The sequence below is a fragment of the Haemaphysalis longicornis genome, unplaced genomic scaffold (assembly GCF_048455015.1).
Source record: "Haemaphysalis longicornis isolate Haplotype H1 unplaced genomic scaffold, Haemaphysalis longicornis Haplotype H1 scaffold_11, whole genome shotgun sequence".
Classification (NCBI taxonomy): Eukaryota; Metazoa; Arthropoda; class Arachnida; order Ixodida; family Ixodidae; genus Haemaphysalis; species Haemaphysalis longicornis.
The window spans coordinates 18,337,421-18,363,824 of NW_027526214.1; positions in this window are offsets into that span (position 1 = coordinate 18,337,421).

Consider the following 26,404-nt stretch of genomic DNA (forward strand, 5'->3'; position numbering starts at 1 on the left):
AGAAAACATTTATTGATAATTCTGGGCACCATAGCGTCAATGAAATGCTTTAGACAAGCGCCTGTATCTGTTTTTGCCTCTTTCCTTTTTTCCCTTTCACCATTCACCTGCTTTTACTGTTTGCTGATAATTTGTCGTTTTGAGGCATAAATAAGCTGTACCACAAATGCCACCACTGTAATCTGACGAAGGCCGGTTTCTCGGCAGAAACGTTGTTAAATCTGTTCTCTTTTTTTAGCATGTTTGAACATATATATATATATATATACATATATATATATATATATATATATATATATATATATATATATATATTTATATACAGTAGAAAATGGGTATAGCTTCTAACAAAATGGTTTATTTGTCGACGTTTCGATCGGACGCTGACCGTTATCAAGACAACATTTTGTACTCATCTGCACGTATTTATAAGCTCGAACTTAAACGACGTCAAAAAAAGAGACAGCGGGATTTGGGGAGAAAAGCAACAACAAACACACACTGGCGAGCTGAGGTAAAGTTTACAAAAAAGAGAAATTGAGAGAGAGAGAGAAAAAAAAGAACGAAGAAGGAAAACAAAAACAAACCTAAACACGCAGAGCGGAGAGAAGAGTACACAACTCTTTCAAAACGCTATCCTCTATCATTCATAAGGTTGTAGAAAGAGTGACTGGGACCGCCCGCTTCAGAAGGGCACTGCTCTCCTCAAGAAAGGAAAGCTCAAAGCAGTAACACGGAGGATCTCACAGAATCATGGGGGGGTCACAGCATTCCCATGGTCACTGACATTAGGGAAAGAGTTTACAGGTAGTGGTAGTAGCCGCACACATGTTTCATTGACGCCAAACCTACAAATGAACAGGAAGGCTCGTTATCGCGCCTTAGGTCAATAGGTGAATGCCCCAATAGGCCAACGCGCAAAGTGTGACGAATAAAAGGTTTGTTTCAACTAATGTATAGCAGAATAAAATACCTTGTAAGAAATTCATTACTTCATCTGTTTCCAGGTCTACAAGAACAAAACACGACAAACATCTTATTGAGTACAGGTTCCACAATGAATCCTCTAAATACTCCTATTTTGTGTGTGTATAAGGAGAATGAAATTGTCTTCCTAATGAAATTGTTACGAGTTCATCCCTTGATAAGTTTCCTTCTAACTTGTTTAAGTTTTTGCTACATATTTCTTCTTGATATGTTTTCTGTACTCCCTATTGCTCAACCTTTCAAGCTGCTTTCGCTGTTATCATTTCAATTGCCACGTGTTAATGTGTGTAGTCTATTTGGCTGATATTGTTGTTTTCACATTGACCTTGGTTTCTGCTTTCGTGAATTGTTGAAAAAGAGAGCGTTTATTATTCATGTATCCCCCAACACTGCAACAGCCTCCAGCGTTGAGGCTAGCAGTATCAATAAATACATAAATGAATAAATAAAGAAGAGTGTAGGTACGATCTCCGCACTGTGGCTCCAAACATGCACGGTTCCGACGACAGGCAGGACGTGCGGGCGGCATTCGTTATTCTTACGGCTATTCTTCCGCCCTGTCTGGGCAGTCGAAGGGATCGTTCCTGACCATGAACCCGGGGGAAGGTGCCTATACCTGCACGCGGGAGTCGCGCGGATCTTTTATAGGTGAAAACGACGGCGGGCGCCTCGAGGTTCTTTGTGGAATATGCCGCCTGGGTGGAAACTCCAGAATGGGCATAAATAAAATAATTATAGCTTGACTACTTGTTTAAAGAACAGAGACTTTACATTTAGATGGGGGATTATTCCGCAGCCAGATTTTCAACCGCATGTATAGACGACATTATGCCCGGGCTAACATTCATTCCTGCCTCTACGGTATTGAATTGGGGAATTATGTAAGATTCACGTTGTTCGTGCTCTCTTGTAGTTCATAATCCACTGTGTAAAAGTGTCACTGATTGAATCGAACGGGTGGTTTTCGGAGTTATTATGTCTGGATAAGCGTTGATCCGGGAGCGAACGAACATGTGCGCGATGGTTGTTGGAGATCATGCGGAATGCCGTGTCCGTCTGGCCAATGTCTGGCAAAAAACCTGAAAATGGCAAAAAACCCGACTAGAGCGCAGTCATCTGCAGGGGCGGTAGACGCAGAGGCTCCCAAGGAGTAGCTAAACCGGGATAACAACCATGGCGCGCAATGTTAGTCATTTGGTCGTTTGGTAAGGGAACTGTCCCTATTTTTTGAGGCGCAGGGCTCCACTGCAGCAGTTTGTCGCACCACAGGCTGTCAAACAACACGTAATTCTACTGCAGGAAACTCGCGGAGAGGCGATGTCCTTCAAAGGCTACCAGGTCACCTTCGACCGCGAGGACGGTAAGCGAGGTTTGGCAACCTTGGTCGCAAGGAAATACTCTTACAAGGTACGCAAATTGCAGATAGGCAAACCCAGGGCAGGTGTCATTCTGGTGGAATTCATCCCTGTTCGAACATGTTACCTTGTTGGTTGGAAGACTACGACACCGAAGTGAAGACGATCAGCCAGCGCACGAGCAGCGAGGCACGAGACATCTTCTTCATCAAGCGAATAACGCTAGCAGCTCGAACGTCCCCAATAAATCGGCATCCTCTTACCCGCGTTTCCTTCCTGGATTTCAACAATTTGGTGTGTTACCAGGATTGAAGGTTTACACCGTTGAAGACCCCTACCGATGAAGCAAGTTCACTGAAGAGGACGCACCGGCCAAAAACGACGCATTGTATCACCTTCAACCAGAACGGCATTTCTGTCTACCGAACCCGATCATGGACCGCCTGAAAAGAAAACGCGCTGTGCTCCTCGCCTCAACGACAAAGACAATCGGCGAGATGAAGGCCATGATGGAGGTGACCCTTCTACCGATTGGTGAGCTGGCTGAACAACTTAATATGCTTAGGCGAAAAGAGGCTGCCTTAACAAAAATACACAAAGAGATAGAGCACCTCGTCCCCGATGAAGAACTAGACGATGAAGTGAGAACTGTAGTAGATTACCGGGATTTCATCGCATGCATGGCCTTCCACGCTGAAAGACATCCTCCAGCCGCATGCCCTTTAACGACGACCGGTGTGGTACATGCGGCAACCTCAACTCACGAACAAGTCAAAGTGAGATTGCCAAACTTGAGATAAACCATTAACCCGCCGCGGTGGCTCAGTGGCTAAGGCGTTGCGCTGCTGAGCACGAGGTCGCGGGTTCGATTCTCGGCCGCGGCGGCCGCTTTTCTGATGGAGGCGAAAAGCAAAAACGCCTGTGTGTACGAGATTTCGGCGCACGTTAAAGATCCCAGGTGGTGAAAATTAATCCGGAGCCCTCCACTACGGCGCGCCTCATCGCCTGCGTTGCGTTGGCGCGTTAAACCAAACAATCAATCAATCGTGATAAACCATTATGACGGAGTATTCATGTGGTGGCCTGAATTTCGGAACCAGTTCGATTCGACGATGCATAAGAACCTGTGGCTTACAGACGTTCACAAACTCAAGTACCTTCGTAGTTTTCTGAAAGGGAAAGCCCAAGGAGTCATCAGCGGATGACCATCAACTAACGACAGCTACCCCTAGCAATCGAGCTGTTGCAGCTACGTTTTGGAGACAAAACCCTGATAATCAACGACCACTTGAGCAAACTGCTAAACCTCCCATAAGTAACCCCCTGCGACAATTTGAACGACTTTCAGACGCTCCACGAACGTGTTAACACTCACGTAAGATCACTTAAAAATGTCGGTGTACACATCGAGTCCTGTGGATTTATGTTGAAGACCGTGCTCATGCAAAAGTGGCCGTATGAGCTCGAGCTCAAGTTTAAAAAGTTTCGTTGAGAACGCCACAACGACATGGAGGAATGCGGCCTGATTAAGTATGGACGGCGCTTGAACTTTTAAACGCGGAAATGTGAAGTCGGAATATGACTTCAATAATGACTGAATCAGACAGGCCTACCACACCAGAACCACACCGGAACGAAGTGAAGGACAACATAGAGGGTTTTTAGACGTTCACGGTAACACTATCCCGTCATAGATGTCTTCTCTGTGAATCCAACGACCACCTCATAGAAGACTGCCGGGCTCAGCTTATATTAGACGAAAAGAAGGAGAAATTGCGAAAATGGCTGTTGCTTTCGCTGCGCCGGGCCATTCCATCGCGCCAATCATTGCAAGAAGGCAAGAAGACTCTCATGTCGAAGTTGCAACGTGTTCCAAGTCACTTTTTTGTGCGATCCCACGTGCAAACGACCAACCCCAGAAAACCTGTCGACTGTGTCCATATGAACGGTCAGATCAGAGACGCCCCAGAAAACGGGTTTTGGGGGGGCTATGCCTGAAACCGCAAAACAAACGTCACTGATAATAGAATCCGAAGGAGTGTCAAGCTCGCATGTACCAACCGAGGGGCGAGTGGTTGAGTAGGACAAGGCCTCCTTGGAGGTGGACCGAGCACGAGCTACCGACCAGAAAGAATCTTCCTAAGAAAGTTCACGGGTCTTCAAAGTACTTGTCGAAACAGAAGAAGAAGGTGATACGAAAGAAACCGCCGAATCTTTATACTGCACTTCAGGGCTTGAAGCTTTATCGGGGGAGACACTTTATGAACGTTGGAAGCAAGGAGAGCACCTTCTGGATAGACCAACAAAATTAGGGCGGCGAAACAATTACCTGCACGCGTGGCGCCCTGCACATGCGACTCCAAGGAAGTCTCCAGTTGTTCTCGGCTACGGTCGCACCAATCAATCGCCAATCCATTGGCAGGTTCATTGCCTTGGTTCTTTAACAATTCCAACAACTAGCTCTGAAATAGTGTGTTTTAACTATATACAGGTCACCGGCGGACCACCGCCAGGCATATGCGTCGATTTTGGCAACGGCGGTTGCGCTGGCAAATGGTTCGGCACTCGTAGTGGCAGGCGATTTTAACGCTCCGCACGACGCTTCCGGCCGGCAGAACCAGATAATCAGCTAAGGGTGTTAACCTGCTACAGGAGGTCAGCAACTACTCTTTGCAACTTCTCAAGGACCCGCATTACGCAACACGCACGGGATTGTCAGTCCAACGCCATAGAACTCCGTATTTGGCCTTCGTCAAGAACTTCACTGGTGCCAAATGGCAGAAATTGCAGGAAAATCTCTGATGCGATCATTTTATTATCTCAATCTCCTTAGAAGTAAACGCGGCTCCACCTAGGGAGTTTGAAGTAACTGTCTGGGATGCCTGCCGGAAATTGCAGAAGGAGGGACAGAAGAGTAAGACTACCATGACAGCCTCTTCTTAAGGCTCAAGGAGGATGCAAGAGCTGCTACCAAGGTTGTCAAAACCGGTTTAAAGGTGGATAGAATGATACGCGCATCTTGCGCACCTATTAGAGGCTAAAAATTCTATCCTTGGCCTTTGAAAGACCCAGAGACACTGAAACGCAGGCTTCAAAACAGGATCGCGGGGCTTAATCGAGAGATTGAGGATTACACTGACGAACTGTCCAAACAGCAGTGGAACGAGATTTGTTCCTCGGTTGACGGGCAGATGCGTGTGGAGGAAAGTGGAACTACCTGAACCAACAGCTTCACAACTCGCAAAATAAATGCAATAAACGATTGGCTATTAACAGGCTTGTTCATTCCCAAAAAAGAAAGGGGGTGTAGGGAGCGGTGCTCCTTCAAGAGCTGGCGAACAGCTACCTCCCGCTGGGCACTTTGGAGGACGCGGATTATTCTCTCGTTACCGGGCGGCTACAGTAGATGATCTAGGAGCCCCGTCCTTTGAATCTGAAATCTGGTAGGTCCTGCTTGAGCTCAACGGACACTCTGCCCCATGGCCGGAATGTGTCTCCAACAAGCTTTTACGTAACCTGGATGGAAAATCTATCGTTAAGCTCACCAAAGAGATCAACAAAATCGGGGAAACGGTACGCGTGCGCGAATCCTATAAGACCGCCTCGGTGGCGCTCATAAAAAAACCGGGCAGGCCGTTGAGCCGGAAAATATAGGCCGTTCTCGCTCACGTCCTGCGTGGGCAAGTTGGCCGAGCATGCTATTCACTATCGGGTGTCGCGGTAAATCGAAGAAAATGAAGGGTTTCCCCAGAACTAGGTGGGTTGCCGCCTGAATTATCAATGCAGATGTAATGCTCCTAAACGAACTTCAAATCATTTATGACTATACCATGGACATTAGGGTTATCCTAGCCATGGATCTCGCCAAAGCGTTTGACATTTTGCACAAGTTCATAATCAAAGCCATTTCGCACATGCCACTAGTTCATCGTTTCCGCGCTTTTGGGAGCCTCTTAATTACGGATCGCAGAGCTACAATTAAAATTCTTCAGATGAAATCCCGACACTTCACCTTCGGTGTTAGGGGTATCCCACACGGAGTAAATATATCTCCTCTCCTTTTAAATGTCCCAATGAAGGGCCTCTCGGAGCGCCTGGCCACTGTGCGCGGCACCAACCATTAGCTATACGCAGACGACATTACCGTGTGGTGGATGGGCGGATCTGATTCCGGGGTGCAGCAGGCACTCTAGACCACCTCGGACATCACAAAAGGCTTTTTAGCTGAAACAGTCCTCATACTTTCACCTGCCAATTCTGAGCTTTTGGTTTACCGGCCAATTTGGAGGGGAGTTAAGGGCGTTACTACCTAGGACCGGGTACCTATCACCTTGCACACACGGGACGGCCGAACGATACCATGAGTCGATTCCATCAGGGTGCTTAGGCTTCAGTAAGAATCCAATGGTCATAATACGCACACTATACCCCGCATCACCTCCAAGACGGAGAGCATGATCAGGCTTATTCTCATGGTCTCGAACCGCAAAGGAGTGTTAAGGGAAACCAATCTCCTTCTGCTCTATCGTAAGTTTCTCTTGCGCCACATGAATTATGTTGCCTCGGCGCTCAAGTAGTCCCAATCTGAGTAATACAAAATCAAAACATTTATTCGTAGAAGCATTAGGCGTGTGCTAGGTTTGCCTGTCAGCACCAGCACGGAGAAGCTCATGCAACTTGGCACTCACAACATCCTCTGCGAGTTAATAGAGGCTCAATAGGCGGCCCAATTGGTGCGCCTCATAGTCACGGGGCGGAAGCGCATCCTGGAATCAATTGGCTTTGCCCCAGTGATGGTAAACGAACGTAAAGTGTTGATTTCACCATCCGAAAGGGATAAGGAATAGATTCAGGGTAAACCCCTTTTTTAGAAATGTATATTTACAATACACTGTAGGGCGTCGCATCTATCAATCTATCTATCTATCTATCTATCTATCTATCTATCTATCTATCTATCTATCTATCTATCTATCTATCTATCTATCTATCTATCTATCTATCTATCTATCTATCTATCTATCTATCTATCTATCTATCTATCTATCTATCTATCTATCTATCTATCTATCTATCTATCTATCTATCTATCTATCTATCTATCTATCTATCTATCTATCTATCTATCTATCTATCTATCTATCTATATATCTATCTATCTATCCATCTTTCTACCTACCTACCTACCTACCTATCTATACACATATAAATATATACAGGTATACATTGCGAGAAGGGCTGTCTTAGGTTTCCGTAACAAATAGGAAAAATGGGTATAGCTTCTTATAAAGCAGGTCACCATCCGACCGAAACGTCGACAAATGAACTGTAAACTGTTTTGCTAGAAGATATGCGTAATTGTCAGTATAATAATTGTTACGAGACATCACCATCAAGTCGGCATCACCATCAAGGAGGCAAGAGGAAGAAGACGCTGAGAGGAACGCACGTGGATTTCGGCCCTTTGCTTGGACGGCGCTTAGTCTTACAGTGCCTTCTGCAAACACCGAACTTCCGCGTATCATTTGGTGGACAGTGGTGTTTCGGCCCCGTCCTGCTTTACCCACTTCTTCTGTGGCCCCTGAGACCTGGACACGGCAGGTTCACACGTCCTGATCACAGATCTTCGAAGCGGCCGTCATCTGCAAGGCGCCACTATGGCACCGCCTTCTGCACCCCCCAGTGCCGCTACGCCGCTTGTCATCGTGAGCCACCCTCGAAACCCACGTTTCTTCTACGGCACCAACGATGTCGACGTGGAGGACTTGGTCAGTCTTTACGTGCGTGTGAGTGCCCACAATCGCCGGGATCCCTCTCTTATGCTGGCTAACATTCCGTTCCAACTGAAAGGTGCAGCTGAGCCGTCGTACAATACCGACGCAGCAACTCTTACTAGTTGGGAGAGCAGCAAGGCAGTGCTGATTAAGCTCTTTAGGCAGCTCGCTGCCTAAAATGAGCTTGTGTCGCGAGCGCAGATGTCAACTGAGCCGTACATCGCCTACATCCTAAATGTGCCGGTCCTTTGCCCCAAAGTTGACGACCACATGTCCGAGCAGGATAAAGTTGACGACATTTTGAAAGGCATAGCAGATTATGCCTTCACTTTGCTCGTGTGTAAAGACTGCTCCACTGTAAGCTCAATTTGGATGAGTGCAAGCGCTTCGAACAAGCAAAAAGCCGTTCAATCACCCAGAAATTCATGCGCCTTCCCAATACCGCTGCAACGTCCTCATATGAGGGCCCAGTTGCGCCACCACGCCCACCACCGGCAGAAACCAGTGCACACACGATGACCCAAATCGTTCGACGTGAGATGAAGGCTATGACTCTGGTCACCACCCAACACTCCGTCCCTAATGTTCATCTGCCGACATCTCTCCGACATGCCGTCTACTCCGCCCCACGACTTGCCGTTCCTCGTCACCCCAGCGCCGACAGTCTCGCTCTCTGCAGCCCCACCGCTCTACATCGCCGCCCCACTACGGACGCCTCGACACGGAAAACTAGCGAGTGCAGCTCCTAGACGTGATGCTGACCGAGGTGATGCTGCAGAGGTGATGCTGACAGATGTGATGCTTACCCCGACCGAAAATCCTCTTTTGACGCTGCCGACGAGAGACAATTTGCTAGACGTGAAAGTTGATGGCCTGCCTGTTCAGGCAATAATTGATACGAGGGCGCATATTTCTGTTATGCGCGGTAATCTATGGACCTGCTGCCGAAAAGTCCTCACACCTGCCCTTTCGCATGTTCAAGTTGCCGAAGATTGCACACCGGCGATCGCTGGAATGTGCACCTGTAGCTTCAGCATCGCCAGCCACGATACCACTGTTCTTTTCTCACGAAGTGATCCTTGGCGACGTGATCCTCACGACGTGATCCTTGGCCGCGATTTCTAGATGGAGCATGCAGCACTAATCGATTGCTCTACGGGCATTCTTCTTCTTGAGTTGCCGCCTACTGCCGATTACTCCCCGCCGCGCCTGTGCTTCTCCAAACACATTCGCTTACCCAGTCAAGCTGCCACTATGTCCCCCTCACTTGGTCTACCTCCGTTCCTGAGGGCGACTACCTTGCTACTCCCATCGTGGACGTTCTATTGACGCGAAATGTTGCACTACCCCACACTGTGGTCACCATCTAACACAACTGCGTCTGCTTCCCTGTCCTCAACTTTTCGCTCAATACTCAAGTACTTCCACAAGGTATAACCGTCGTCGCTTTCACCCATTTAGCGGCAGCTGAAATTTCGTCATATGCTTTAGACCGTGACCCAAAGCAATAACATGGATCCAAACATCGACCTACCTAGCCAGATAAATTTGCACCCTCTGATCAACCCGTACCTATCTCAAGCTCAATCATGCAAACTGCGCTGCCTTTTGTCATCATTTGAAGATGTTTTCGATTTGGGTGACAGACCTTTGGGGCAAAGCACAACTGTGATGCACCGTATTGATACAGGTGATGCCAGGCCAATCCATCGCTGGCCGCACCGTGTTTCTCTTTCCGAACAAGGGGTCATCCAGCAGGACGCTGAAAAAATGCTCGCAAAGGACATCATTGAACCATCCTGTAGTCCATGGGCTTCATCCGTCGTCTTGGCAAAAAAGAAAGACGGCACCTGGCGCTTCTCTGTGGACTACCGCCACTTGAACCGGGTTACGAAGAAAGATGTCTACCCTTTACCGAGGATCGACGATGCTCTAGGGATCCTTCATGGGGCAAAATACTTCTCCTCCATAGACCTTCACTCAGGTTATTGGCAGATTGCCGTTGGTGAGCTCGACCGAGAAACGACCGCTATCGTCACTCCCGACGGCCTTTATCAGTTCAAGGTAATGCCGTTCGGTTTGTGCAACGCGCCAGCCACCTTTGAGCGCATGATGTACTCTCTCCTGGGCGGAATGAAATGGTCCACTTGCTTCTGCTATCTCGATGACGTCATCGTGTCTTCTCCCTCCCTCGAGACTCATCTCCAGCACCTGCGTGAAATCCTTGCTCTTTTCCGTCAGGACAACCTGCAGCTCAAATCAGCGAAGTGCCACTTCGCGAGGCGTGAACTAACCATTTTGGGCCACCTCGTCGACGCCCAAGGAGTACAGCCCGATTCCAATAAGATCAAAGCAGTTAGGGACTTCCCTGTGCCCCGCTCATCTTAAGACGTGCGCAGTTTTGTGGGCCTCTGCTCATATTTCCGCCGTTTTATAAGAGGCTTTGCTGATATCGCCCGTCTCTAACCGATCTTTTTAAAAAGTACTCCATCTTTGCGTGGGGACCTGAACAGACCAAAGCCTTTACCACATTGGTGCATCTCCTCACCACATCGCCCGTTTTAGCCAACTTTGATGTGTCTGCACCCAACGAAATCTGGACTTACGCTAGCGGCCATGGCATTGGAGCCGTCCTGGCTCAGCGCCAATCTGGCAAGGATTGCATGATCGCCTACGCCAGCTGCCTCCTATCTCCAGCAGAAAGAAACTATTCTATCACAGAACGGGAGTGTCTCGCTTTTGTTTTTGCTGTTGGCAAATTTCGTCCATACTTCTACGGCCGACAGTTTCCGCGGTGACGGATCATCATGTGCTCTGTTGGTTAGCATCACTGAAAGATCCAACCGGCCGCCTAGGGCGATGGGCTCTCTGCATCAATGAGTATTATTATTCAGTCGCCTACAGATCGGGCCGCTTTCACCAGGACGCCGACTGTCTGTCACGCTACTCCGTCGAACGTCCTCATCCTACGTGGTCAGACGCATTTCCATCCCTTCTGGTGATTTCCTCTTTCTTCCAACTTGGTAAAAAGCAGCGCCGGGATGAATGTTTCCGCCAGATCATTGAACGCTGGAGTAACGCCCCTTTGGACCCATCAGAACGATTTTTCCAGCTCAAGGACGCTCTGCTGTATCGTAAGAATGCTCCGTGTTGTGCCTGTCCGTGTTGTGCTGCTCCGTGTTGTGCCTGTCCACCATCGTTTGGACGTCCTGGAGCAACTGCACGACCATCCAACAGCAGGTCACTTGGGAGTTTCAAGAACATGCGACCGTGTCCGACGGCGTTTCTTCGGGCCTGGGCTTTGGCGCTCTATTCGCCGTTACTTCAGTGCATGAAACAAGTGCCAACGTCGGAAAGCACCAACGACGCCACCCGCCGGCCCTCTTCGGCTACTGGATATACCGGTCGAACCATTTTTTCGCGTTGGTTTAGACCTGCTTGGCACCTTTCTCCAGTCGGCGGCAGGAAATCGGTGGACTGCAGTGCCCACTGATTACGCGACCCGTTACGCCATAACACGGGCGCTTCCAACCAACCGCGCTACTGATGTGGCAGATTTCCTCCTTTACGGGGTGATTCTTCATCATGGTGCTCCTCGTCAGCTATTGACTGACCGCGGACGAAACTACCTGTCGAGAGTAGACGACGACATCCTTCGCCCCGGCGCAACCACGCACAAATTTACTACTTCCTACCCGCCGCAGACCAACGGTCTTACGGAGCGACCTAACAGAACTCTAACGGATATGCTTTTCATATACGTTTCGGATGACCATCGCGACTGGGACATTGCTTTACCTTTCATTACTTTCGCATACAACTCGTCCCGTCATGATACCGCCGAATTTTCGCCCTTTTACATCTTATTCGGTAGAGAGCCGGTCCTGCCCTGGACACCCTAATCGAACACAACACGTCGCCTTCTGGGTATGCCCAAGATGCCATTGCCCTGGCTGACTTTGCCCGCAACAAAGTGCGCACCAGGCTTACGTCATCCCAGGATTCTCAAAAGTCCCATTACAATCGACGCCACAGCCCCCGCCAATTTGAGACAGGTTCGCTCGTGCTGCTGTCGTGTCCTGCGCGCCAAGTGGGGCGTTCTGAGAAGCCCCTAGCCCGTCACGACGGCGCCTACCGTGTCCTGCGCCAAGTGACTGCTGTAAACTATGAAATCACCCCTGTCGTTCCGGCTAACTCCTCGCGCCCTCCGAAAACTGACATCGTCCATGTCGTCGTCTAAATCCCTACCGTTCACAGCGTACAGTTTTGCCCTAAGCAACACAGAGACGGTGGTCTTACGGGAGGGGGGTTCCGTTACGAAACGTCACCATGAAGTCGGGATTATCATCAAGGAGGAAAGAGGAAGAAGACGTTGAGAGGAACGAGCGTGGAATTCGGCCCTTTGCTTGGACGGTGCTTAGTCTGATGGTGCCTTCTGTAAACACTGCTAAACTACCGTGTGTATATATATATATATATATATATATATATATATATATATATATAAATATATATATGATGATGCGCAGGTACAATTCATGGGGTGCTTTGTGGTGGAGTTATGGACTTTTCTGTTTTCTTTCTTTGTTAGTTTTTCTCTTTTGCATGGGTGTGTGTGTGTCGAAGATGGAGAGACGCGTTTGCGCGTGGTATGTCTAAATCGGCTGGAAGCAAGACAGACAAAAAGGAATGACCGAAATTGCATTCAAGTAGGAGCTTTGGGGATGGGCAGGAAGGGTAGTTGCGAAGAGAGGCCCACGTTTTGTAAGAGCACTATTTTTCTGTTCAATTGAGATACCGTAAAGTTTCTAAGCTCCCTTCAGAAGCATTGGTTCCAGCCGGCTTCCGGCTATTTCATTGATTCTCTGTTGCCGGTCTATTGGAGAGTTAAAGTTTGACGGCAGAATATCGAGCTTGAGATCATAGAAATTGTAGTTCGGCAGGTATATATGTTGCGCGACTGCTGTGGAGGCACACTTTTGGCTGACAGCCCAATGTCCATTCAGGCATAAGTTCAAAGGTTGACTCGTTCCTCCAATGCACTGGTTCTGACAGAAGGAGCATTCTAGCATATACACAATATTAGAAGAATTCCTCGTGAAGCTTGAATTATTTTGGGAACGTATTGGCTGGCAGTGCTATTGAAAATGCAATCCGACGGCAGATGTTTGCAGGTCATGCATCTCGGACGGAGGCAAGGGCTGATGACTGGTTCCTGGGAAGTGCCAATTTTGGCATGCGCTAAAACGTCTTTTAGGTTCTTATTTCTTCAGTAGGTGACTCGTCGGGCTTCCAGGAATACCTTTTCAAGAAGGTCATTACTGGCTATATTGGGGTAGTATTTCCGCAGGATGTTGTTTATGTTAGGGAGCACGTTTGTGAATTTGCCTATTAATGCTGGTGGTCGGGCGCTTTCGTTCCAACGTTGTCGCTTGAGCACTTCGTCCCTTTCTAGCTTGGATGCTCTTTTGTAAGCCACATCCAGCGCGCTGACCTGGTGATTCTTGCTTGCCACGGTGGACTTAAGTTCGTAAAGGGGTTTTATATAGTCTGTGATATTACTGCATACTTTTCGTAGTCTAGTGGTAGCCTACCTTACATAGATACCTTGTTAGCAGTGTCGTGGGTGATGACTAGTGTAGTCCTGGTATTGTTGCCTGTCCGTCGGTTTCGTATAAAGCGTGGCTTTAAGTTTACCATTATCAAGAACTTCCATGGTGTCTAGAAAGTTCACTTGTTTATCCGAGTACTGACATGAGGAATTAATAGTTGGATGCGAGGAATTAGGATGCGAAACAAAACTTTCTAGGGCTCTGCCGCCGTCCTTCGAAATTATGAAGATGTCATATATGTATCGAAGGTAAACCTTCGGTTAGAGGGGGAAAGACTCTGAGAGGGAAGCTTCAAGTTGTCCCATAAAAATGTTGGCGTAGGTAAGTGCGAAAGGAGTGCCCATGCTGGTTCCAAAAAACTTGCAAGTAGTAAGATGAGTCCAACTCAAATTAGTTGAAAGTTTGAACTAATTTTAGTAACGTAATGTAGCCTTCTAACGAATGTTGGTTCCGGTTTTGTGCTACTGCCTTTTATTTATTTATTTATTTATTTGTAGATACTGCAGGCAGTAACTGGGCCCTTGCAGGAGTGGATACATAGGTAACATGAAACACAATAACGCTCCACTAAAAGAAAAGAAAAAAAATATTGATACGCATGTGATACTTCTTGATTCACATGCATACATTTTTAGAAAAAATCAATGTCTTCTCGACAGTTGACAAAAGATTGCAGCGTAGAACAATTCACAGCATTGACCGGCAACTTATCCCAATAACAAATGGCCATTGAGAATAAAGAATACTTATGTGTATTGACACGACTAGCAGGTTAAAAAATGACCTTGTTATGGTTTGTCCTGAGTGAGGGTTTAAATGGGTCCTGTAAGTACAGAGTGCGCGGTATCTTAAAATGACCGTGATAGAGTGTGTATAAGAACTTTAACCTTGAAATTATTCTTCGTTTTTGAAGTGGCTGAAGATTTGCTCTATTAATTAGGTTGGTGACGCTTGAATGCCGCAAATAATTAAAGTAGATGAACCGTGCAGCTAATTTCTGAATTTGTTCAATTTTGTCTATTAGGTGTTGTTGGAGGGGACTTCGTATTATGTCGGCATATTCTAAGGTAGGGCGAATAAGAGTCTTGTATGCGTTTAATTTGACTTGGGTCGGATCATTTCGCAACCTTCTTCTGAGGTAAGATAGTTTCCCTACCGCTTTTTTGCAGACAGTGTCATAATGGGATTCGCAGCTTAAGTTCGCTGAAAGCGTGACCCCAAGTTATTTCACCTTGTCACTTTTATGGAGTTCATTATTGTCTAAAGTGTACGAAAAATTCAGCGGATGCTTCTAATTAGTGAATGTGAGGCATTTGGTTTAATATGCGTTCAGTCTCATGTCTCATTTCTGGCACCAAGCGTATATATTTTTATTGAGTTGTTCAACCTGATTTGGTCCTCTGAATGTCTTACAACTGTATGCACGACACAATCATCTGCGAAAAGGCGCATCTGGATTGGTGATTGAATACAAAATTGAATATCATTGTAATAAATAAGAAATAGAAGAGGCGCAACGACTAAACCTTGCGTTACTCCTGAGTACACATGGAGGCTATCAGATGTATATGTGTTTACGGTTACACATTGTGTTCTGTTCTGGAAGAAGCTGGAAATCCATGAGATTAAGGTGTCGTCAATACCAAAAGCCTGTAGTTTTGTAATTAAATCTTTATGTGGGACCAAGCCACACGCCTTTGAAACGATCAAGAATATGGCATCAACGTGACTGTTGGTATTGTTAGCGTTGACTAGGTCATTAGTTATTTCGGCCAGCTGTGTTAGTGTTGACAACCCAGAACGGAATCCATGTTGTTGGTTATAAATAAGATTATTCCTTTCTAGATGACTGATAATAGATTTAAAAATTATGTGTTCCATCACCTTACAACACGTGCTTGTTAGTGAAACAGGGCTGTAGTTGCTCGGTTCAAATTTACAGCCAGATTTTAGTACTTGAAATATTTTTGCCCTGCGCCAGTCATCAGGAATACTGGAGGTGTCCGAAGACACTCTAAAGATTATAAGTAAATATTTTGAAATCCAGGCAGCATATCGATTCAAGAATACGTTAGGGATAGAATCGAGACCAGTGGACTTCTTTAGGTCTAGGTGATTCAATAGATGTAATATTCCTTTTTCACTTATAAGTACTTTTTCCACCGGGTGCTCAACAGTGTAGGCTGCCAGTGGTTCTTGTGAAGCAGTGTGTGTGAAAACTGACTGGAAATAGTTGTTAAGCTGATTCGCAATGTCTTTAGGTTCAGTCAGTGTTCTATTCCCAGTTTTTATATGCGCAATGGTTGGCCTATCTTCTGACAGGTAGCGCCAAAAGCTTTGAGGGTCATCCTTCATAAAACTAAAGCTACACTGTAAAATCGTGATTTCGCTTCACGCAATTTATCACGCAGAGTGCCAACGATACCAGCGGTTTCGTTTTTATCTCCCTTTGTGCGACGTCGTCACTTAATTTTTCGTTTCAATTGAATTATCTCGCGTGTTACCCATGCGTAATCTTTGTTGACCCGTTTCTTTCTTTGGGGGATAAAGTTGCTTTCGCAAAAAGATATTATTTCTTTAAAACGCGTCCACAATTCCAGAACACTGTTCAGGGCGCTAAATTTGTCGAAGATGCGTTCTAATATATCTGTTATTACGCCATCGTCTGGGCGCGCATAATCTTTCACGTAAAGGCATGGTCGTTTTGTAGATGAGCAAGACACTGTGATAGGGCATGTCAGGACAAGCAACCTATGATCTGAAATGCCTTTTTCTACGCTAACTGTGCTGTGTTAAAGTGTATTTCCAACAAACATCAGGTCGAGAAGAGAGGAGGACGACGCCCCAATTCTGGTATGTTCGGAAACTAGTTGGTTCAGTGAAAAACTGAACACAGTGAAAAGCAGTGATTCCGCACTTCTGGCATCTCTGTTATCATAACACATGTCAGCCCAGTTTATCCCCGGCAGATTAAAATCCCCTGTTATTATTATGTTTGACCTTGAGTTTGTGTGCTGCGAAAGATAGTCGTGAACAGCTTCCAAATACTGAGGCGCAGCATTGGGTTTGCGGTATACGCCAGCAAGTAATATGGTCTTGCCAGAATAACATAATTTGCACCATAAGCTTTCGTGTTCGGGAATTCCTTCAAGAACAGAAAACTTGATGTTGTTTTTAATGGCGATCGCTACGCCACCGCCTCTGGAAGTTCTGTCGTTACGGAGTAGTTTATATGATGCAGGAATTACTTCCCAGTCCAACACGCCAGAATGTAACCAAGTTTCGGTAATTACCAGCACGTGCGGGTGATGACACAGAATTAAATTTTCAATTTCACTGAGCTTGTTCACTAGGCTTCGGGCATTGAAGGACAAGAGTCTTACGTTTTTGGTCTTCCCGTATCAATCCGCTTTCTGAACATCAGGTCTTGCCCTTGTAGCTGCTTTTGGTGGAGAATACCTTGCAGCAGCTTCTACTCTGGCGTTCTGTACGGGGTCCCAGACAAACATTTTGCCATCGACTTTTAGCTTGTCGAACACGAGGGACACCTTCGCTCCCTGTGCCTTCTCATCTGCGGCAGAGCGCCAAAACTGACTGCGCAGATCTCTCACTCTTTTTGAGAAATCCTCCTAAATCGATATTTCTGTGCCTTTTCATTTTTTACAACAAGAAAGAATTTCAGACTTTTCAGAGAAATCAAAAAGTCGTAGAACAATTGGTCGTGGGCGTTCGATACGGGGATATCCTACTCTGTGGATCCTTTCTACAGATTTTACGGCAATATCAAGTATGTCAGTAAAGATAGTTCTTTGGACCTTTTCTTGTAACGATTTTGACTCTTTATCAGGATCTTCAGTCACCCCGTATATTACGAGATTGTTGCGATGACTTCTGTTTTCCAGATCGTCGACCTTAGCTGTCAGTTCTAGTATTTGCTGAGTCATGCCTAGGCCGTTTTTTTTCTACTCTGCTAGTTTTTCCTTATATTGCTTTAGCTGACCGATTTCATTTTCCATGGCAGTAATTTTTTCCTGGATAGTAGATAACACACCCTCAACTGGTCCACAGATTAGCTGTAAGTTCTTTAAGCGGTTTGGTTGTTTTCGTTTCTTGTTTAAGGATTTTCTTCAACATGGCGTTGGTTGATGTGGATTCCGACTCTGAATCTGAAGTTAGCCCCTGGTTCTGTTCCACATCCTCAGATGTTAGTAATAACAGTCTAATAACGTGGCAAAAATCAAACATTGTGGCAATAAGACACTCTGGGCTCGGCAGCACCGTGAGGGTTACATCATCGTCTCGGATTGAGGATATTGAATTTTTCTCACTGACCTGCGTTACAAAAAAGAACCGCATGAGCCTGTGTCCCAGGTCGATGCCGCCAAGCGCACTGAAGTGCCTGGCTGGTTGCCTCCAAGTTTTGTCCTGGCGTAGTGGTAGTTCCGTTGACGTCATCCTCGCCGGAAGAGAGTATTGAAGATGCACGTCTGGTTGCTTCTCTTACTTCATCCATGAGTTCCCAAGGAAGGGTGGCTGGGCAGCCGTGAATGCTGATCCGATGTCTTCTGACGGAGCGTGCGTGGTTGTTCTGGTAACGAAGGCTACCAGCCAGAAAGCTATCTGCGTTACAAAAAAGAACCGCATGAGCGTGTGTCCCGGTGCCGCCGAGCCCACTTTTCTGCAGCTTCGGTTCTTTTGGTGATGGGAATGTTCCTACAGAGAGCGGAGACATCGAGCTTGACCAGAGCGTCGTCATTGGGTATTAGCCCACCATCTTTTATTGCCCCTATCATTCGGAGTAAGTGTGGGGTGTCCTGAACAAATGAAGTAAGAGAAATCGGAATGTCTGTCAAATGGTGATTCAGAAACACAGACAATGCTTCTGAAGGGGTGTTGTTAGAAATTATAGGTCTGTACGGAATGTCAGCTAAGTATATCGGTTCTGTGGGGAATGTATGGATTTTGGGGAGCAGGTAGAAACGTCCTGCTTGCTTGTGCATCGGTGTCATGATGTTTATTTTTGTTGTGCTGATTATTTCTCTTGCCAGGAGATCTGTGAGGTTGCGAAGGATCTTTTACTGTATTCTTTGCCTGGATCATGGTCTAAAGGTTGGCAGTGGCTATGTTTATTAGGCTGCCTGTAGTCGTCATCTTTTTATTTTTCAATTGGTAAGATGACAGTACTACTTCCTTTGTCTGCATGTGTAACGATTATGTCCGGTCTGTTTGCTAGGTAATTTAGAGTGACTTCTTCTGAGGGGGTGAGGTTTTTGTGTTAATTTGATGTCTTTGTTGTCAATAATATTTCTTTCGATGCTGATTTTATATACATAGCGAGTTCTGGAGATTCCTCGGCATCTGGCGTCCAAGTGCTTGGTGCGCGGAGTGCGTGGTCATTGATTTCACTATTGTCTTACCTTAAAAAATTATTTCAGTCTCAATCTGCGGATAAATTCGGTGAGATCCTTGTGTAACTCGTATTTATTCACGTGGTTGTTGGAAGGCCAGAAAGTGAGGCCTCGTTCAAGGATAATTTTTTTGGTTGTCGACACTGTTTCTGAAATATCTATGATGCTGCTGTTACACGTGATGGGGGAGGCGGATGCAACATTCTGTTCGAGAACAGGTGTCATGTTGCTGTTACTTGTACTGTGGAAGTTAGATTCTACATTTCCATTATTAGCGGGAGAGACAAATTCCACCGTAGCAGGTTCTGAAGTGTCCCTGGGGTACGTCAGATGATTTAGAGCCACGTTTTCAGGCTTAGCTAGAACAGGAGGTTCAATCGTGCAATGTGTGTCAGGAAAAGGAGCTGGTCCCGTTGAAATTTAACTCCTTGTTCCTTGTTCAGCTCGTCTTCCTTACGGCCTGTAAAGGCACCAAGATAGATTTTCTCTTGCCTGCGAGTGGAATAAATTTATTCTGCTCATTTAAAACACTAAGTTGTTTGTCACAGTGCTCTCTGAAAATATCCAGAAGGGAAAGCCATGCACACTTCAAAGTATCCTGCCATTTAGCTTCTAGTTGAGGGGGGAGAACTCCAAGGGAACAAATAGCTTTAAGGCGGAGGCCTTTTGGGATATTTCTGTTTTGGATGTAAGAGGAATTGGTGTTGAGGTGAAATCTGTAGTTTCTTTTTTTGCTAGCGAGTTTTCGCACTCTGAGGAAATCGCGGTATTTGAGGGGCAAGGCGTCCGGTCCGCTTTGCGCAGGTCATTTTCGTTTGTTCCGGGTGGACCTACGGGATGTTCCTTTTTTCTTCGGAGTCTCTTGTTTAATGGGGTTGTCAGTGGCGATGTCAACGGCGATGACTGTTTGGCTGCTTGTTAGCTTGATATTCCGCGTTGGTTCTGCGTGTGTATTGAGCGTGATGTCCCTGGTGGGTCGGGATGTTGTTCTCCTACGTGCTGTTTTGCTTGTGCTGTGGCTGCATCTGCCGTTGGTGTGATCGCGTCGCATGCGTGGTTCTTGGGGGAACATGGTGGTTTTCGACTGTTGGGAATGTCAGGTTCAATCTGCTGCTCGGTGCAGGCCACTGACAGGCCGGTGGTGATGGTAGCGGAGAGTGTCACCTCAAACGACTTGCTAAGCCTGTGCCGAAAGTTTTCTGCCATTATACATGCACCTGGGAAGTTAGGTGCAAACCGTCTTTGGCCATATGTCCGTGGGGGCCATGATAGATTTCTGTGTGGTATATGATGTCGACGTTTTTTTAGGTGAGTTCGAGGTCAAGGAGGTCATCGTTGAGCTAAACTGTTCGCTCGTAGTGGGATATGAGTCTGTGTATCTCGGGTGTGGGTTTGTGGTGATTGTTTTCAATTATTTGAAGCACTGTTGTCAGTTTTATCTCTAGGTTGGTTCGTTTGGTCTGAACATCTCGTACGAGAGATTTCATTGCTTCGAAAGTGTTTTCAGCGCTGTTGATCCACTCTGCTGTCCTCCTTCCAGCACAGCTCTTAACAACCTCCCCCCTCTCTCTCGAATTCAATCTCTATTTATAAAACAGTGTGCCAGAGATTATCCCAGATGTCTTGAAAAAGACAAATCTTCTTGTCGAAACGTTGGCAGAGGTCTGAGGCCTCTACCTTCTCCAAAGTATTATTTCTATCTGGTGACCATCATTAAAGCCCTCTCGTTCCCTGGATTTCATCTACCACGATGACGGGACAAGGTAAGCGACCCCTCCTCTCTCTGGCACACGCAGCTCTAATTGGAGACAGCCACTTCATGTACATCCAACATCACTTTCCGTCTGGACAACATGCAGCGTACTTTTGATTCGAAAGCGGCGCCACAACCCAGGACATTAAGAAGCTCATAGATGCCGCCACACGCAACATCACGCAATTTATACTGCACTTCTGAACTAATGACCTAAAGGACCACAGCACTGAAAACAGTTTCGAAGCAATCAAATATCTCGTACGAGATATTCAAACCAAACAACCCAAAGTGCAGATAACACTGAAAATAGTGCTTCCAAAATTGAAAACAATCAGCAGCCACCCACACCCAAGATACACAGACTCATATACTACTACGAGAAAACAGTTAAGCTCAATGACGCCCTCCTTTACCTAGAAGTCACCCAACCAAACATGAACATCATATATCACACACAAGTTTATCATGAACCCCAGGCACATCTGGCAAAAGACGGTTTACCTCCTAACTAGCGAGGTGTTTGCATAATGGCTGAAAACATTACGCACAGGCTGAGCAATTCGTTTGAGGTGACAGTCGCCTCTACCGTCACCACCGGCCTGTCAGTGGCTAGCACCGAGAAGCAGACTGAACCTGACATTCCCAACAGTAGCGAACCACCCTGTCCCCCCCAAAACATCACATGCGACACGAGCTCACAAACTGCAGATGCAGCCACAGCACCAGCAGAACATGACGTAGGCGAACAACATCCCCACCCACCATGGACATAACGTTGAATACACAAGCAGACACCAACGCGCAATAAAACGCAAACAAGAAGCAAACAGACATCGAAGTGAACATCGCCCCTTACAGGCCCCCTAAACAACACACTCCGAACAAAAAAGGACAATCCAGTGGGTCCACCCGGAAGAAAAAAATTGACCTGCAGCGAGCTGACCGGAAGCCTTGCCCCAAATCCGGCGCTCTCCTCTTCGTGCGAGAACTCGCTGGCAAACCAACATACTGCAGATTTCACCTCAACGCCTATTCCGCTTACCCACAAACCCGAAAAATCCCCAAAGGCCTCCCCCTCAAAGGTATTTGTTCCTTTGGGGTTCTCCCTCCTCAACTAGAATCTAAATGGCAGGACAGTTTGAAGCATGCATCATTTTCCCTTCTAGAAGTTCTCAGAGAGCACTGTGACAAACAACTTTGTGTTTTAAATGAGCAGATTTAAATCATTCAACTCACTGAGCAAGAGAAAATTGATCTTGATGCCTTTAGAGGCCGTAAGGAACACGAGCTGTACAAGAAACAAGGAGTTAAAATTTGAACGTGACCAGACCCTTTTGCCAGACACACATTGCACCATTGAACCTCCTGTCTTGCTAAACCTGAAGACATGGCACTAAATCATCTGACGTCCCCAGGAGGAACATCAGTACCTGCTCCGGTTGAATTTTTCCCTCCCGCTAATAATCAAAATGTAAAATATAGCTCCCACAGTAGCAGTAACAGACACATGTTATCGAACAGAATGTTGCATCCGTCTACCCCATCACGTGTAACAGAAACATTAGAGATATTTCAGAATTATGTTCATTCGAGCGAGACCAGTGATGGCACGGAAAAGAACATTTACTTAAAAAGTAGAAGCTGCATGCACTCTCGCTAAAGAGCAATCTTCTTGCCCTTCGACTTCAATCGCCTTGATGATTATATTTCACAAGCTCCCGCCCGGCCAACTTGAATCGCGCTCTGCTTCGGCGGGTCATTTGAAGCAGCCCTCCAAGGAATAGATGTGATTCGCCGATCTTCTTAAACGTTCTTTGTTTCCCGCCCGCAGGAGGCAAGCCTTGTTACTTCGTCACGTCCAGGGTAGGTTTTCTCAATTCGGCACATTCTCCAAAACGTCCTTGGGCCTGGTCTTCAATTAGCACCACACTTCCTAGGCACAGTGGTTTAGCGTGGCGTGCCTTGACCTTGACGGTTGCTGCTATTTCTTTTATGTACTGATGATGCGATCTCTTCCACCAAGCTCTTACAAGTCGGCATCGACTTTCCCATTCCTCTTCGACATGTACTCTATGTGTCTGCGTGTCCTCCATGTACATGTTGCCGTCCGCCTATGATGTCTGCTGACGTTAGCGGCATGTGCTCATTGGGTCCCCTTCTCCCCGTGTAGTCTGAGTGGCGCTGGCTACCACCTTCAAGCGTCAGATACACTTCTAGTAAATATAAATAGCCAAGAAAGTGAAGGAGAACACAGTCGCCCAGATAGCCGAATTGGTAAGGCATTCGAGATCTAATCGAAAGGCGTGGGTTCGGTCCCCACTCTGGGCGCGTGTTTTTCTTTCTTTCTTCCGTATATTAAAAAAATATTAACTTCAATTACCGTACTAAAAAAAAGAGCCTAACCACACCCCTATGCCTCCTTTGGCGTTGTAGACTGCCGACCTATCTTTCTGTATGTCCCCAACGAGCCCCTCATTTCCTTCCTATATTATTCTGCGAAAGCCTAGCGAGGGTCTCGATTCTGGCAGCCTTGATGCCAAGGTGGCATAAGAGGGCTTCCCGCCAGTTACCCGCTCATGAAAGGCTGTAGACGTTCGAGTCACGCCCCGGGGGTTGAAAAGAAGGTCCCCTTCTCTCCGTGTAGTCTGAGTGGCGCTGGCTACCACCCTCAAGCGTCAGATACACTTCTAGTAAGTATAAATAGCCAAGAAAGTGAAGGAGAACAAAGTCGCCCAGATAGCCGAATTGGTAAGGCATTCGAGATCTAATCGAAAGGCGTGGGTTCGGTCCCCACTCTGGGCGCATGTTTTTCTTTCTTTCTTTCTTCCGTATATTAAAAAAAATATTAACTTCAATTACCGTACTAAACAAAAAAAAGAGCCTAACCACACCCCTATGCCTCCTTTGGCGTTGTAGACTGCCGACTTATCTTTCTTTATTTCCCCAACGAGCCCCTCATTTCCTTACTATATTATTCTGCGAAAGCCTAGCGAGGGTCTCGATTCTGGCAGCCTTGATGCCTAGGTGGCATAAGAGGGCTTCCCGCCAGTTACCCGCTCATGACAGGCTGTAGACGTTCGAGTCACGCCCCGGGGGTTGAAAAGGAGGTCCCCTTCTCCCCGTGTAGTCTGAGTGGCGCTGGCTACCACCCTCAAGCGTCAGATACACTTCTAGTAAATATAAATAGCCAAGAAAGTGAAGGAGAACACAGTCGCCCAGATATCCGAATTGGTAAGGCATTGGAGATCTAATCGAAAGGCGTGGGTTCGGTCCCCACGCTGGGCGCGTGTTTTTCTTTCTTTCTTCCGTATATTAAAAAAAAATATTAACTTCAATTACTGTACTAAAAAAAAGAGCCTAACCACACCCCTATGCCTCCTTTGGCGTTGTAGACTGCCGACTTCTCTTTCTGTATTTCCCCAACGAGCCCCTCATTTTCTTACTATATTATTCTGCGAAAGCCTAGCGAGGGTCTCGATTCTGGCAGCCTTGATGCCAAGGTGGCATAAGAGGGCTTCCCGCCAGTTACCCGCTAATGTCAGGCTGTAGACGTTCGAGTCACGCCCCGGGGGTTGAAAAGAAGGTCCCCTTCTCCCCGTGTAGTCTGAGTGGCGCTGGCTACCACCCTCAAGCGTCAGATACACTTCTAGTAAATATAAATCGCCAAGAAAGTTAAGGAGAACACAGTCGCCCAGATAGCCGAATTGGTAAGGCATTTGAGATCTAATCGAAAGGTGTGGGTTCGGTCCCCACTCTGGGCGCGTGTTTTTCTTTCTTTCTTTCTTCCGTATATTAAAAAAATATTAACTTCAATTACCGTGCTAAAAAAAAGAGCCTAACCACACCCCTATGCCTCCTTTGGCGTTGTAGACTGCCGACTTATCTTTCTGTATTTCCCCAACGAGCCCCTCATTTCCTTACTATATTATTCAGCGAAAGCCTAGCGAGGGTCTCGATTCTGGCAGCCTTGATGCCTAGGTGGCATAAGAGGGCTTCCCGCCAGTTACCTGCTCATGACAGGCTGTAGACGTTCGAGTCACGCCCCGGGGGTTGAAAAGTAGGTACCCTTCTCCCCGTGTAGTCTGAGTGGCGCTGGCTACCATCCTCAAGCGTCAGATACACTTCTAGTAAATATAAATAGCCAAAAAGTGAAGGAGAACACAGTCGCCCAGATAGCCGAATTGGTAAGGCATTCGAGATCTAATCGAAAGGCGTGGGTTCGGTCCCCACTCTGGGCGCGTGTTTTTCTTTCTTTCTTTCTTCCGTATATTAAAAAAAATATTAACTTCAATTACCTTACTAAAAAAAAGAGCCTAACCACACCCCTATGCCTCCTTTGGCGTTGTAGACTGCCGACCTATCTTTCCGTATTTCCCCAACGAGCCCCTCATTTCCTTACTATATAATTCTGCGAAAGCCTAGCGAGGGTCTCGATTCTGGCAGCCTTGATGCCTAGGTGGCATAAGAGGGCTTCCCGCCAGTTACCCGCTCATGACAGGCTGTAGACGTTCGAGTCACGCCCCGGGGGTTGAAAAGAAGGTCCCCTTCTCCCCGTGTAGTCTGAGTGGCGCTGGCTACCACCCTCAAGCGTCAGATACACTTCTAGTAAATATAAATAGCCAAGAAAGTGAAGGAGAACACAGTCGCCCAGATAGCCGAATTGGTAAGGCATTCGAGATCTAATCGAAAGGCGTGGGTTCGGTCCCCACTCTGGGCGCGTGTTTTTCTTTCTTTCTTTCTTCCGTATATTAAAAAAAATATTAACTTCAATTACCGTACTAAAAAAAAAGAGCCTAACCACACCCCTATGCCTCCTTTGGCGTTGTAGACTGCCGACTTATCTTTCTGTATTTCCCCAACGAGCTCCTCATTTCCTTACTATATTATTCTGCGAAAGCCTAGCGAGGGTCTCGATTCTGGCAGCCTTGATGCCAAGCTGGCATAAGAGGGCTTCCCGCCAGTTACCCGCTCATGACAGGCTGTAGACGTTCGAGTCACGCCCCGGGGGTTGAAGAGAAGGTCCCCTTCTCCCCGTGTAGTCTGAGTGGCGCTGGCTACACCCTCAAGCGTCAGATACACTTCTAGTAAATATAAATAGCCAAGAAAGTGAAGGAGAACACAGTCGCCCAGAGAGCCGAATTGGTAAGGCATTCGAGATCTAATCGAAAGGCGTGGGTTCGGTCCCCACTCTGGGCGCGTGTTTTTCTTTCTTTCTTTCTTCCGTATATTAAAAAATATTAACTTCAATTACCGTACTAAAAAAAAAGAGCCTAACCACACCCCTATGCCTCCTTTGGCGTTGTAGACTTCCGACTTATTTTCTGTATTTCCCCAACGAGCCCCTCATTTCCTTACTATATTATTCTGTGAAAGCCTAGCGAGGGTCTCGATTCTGGCAGCCTTGATGCCTAGGTGGCATAAGAGGGCTTTTCGCCAGTTACCCGCTCATGACAGGCTGTAGACGTTCGAGTCACGCCCCGGGGGTTGAAAAGAAGGTCCCCTTCTCCCCGTG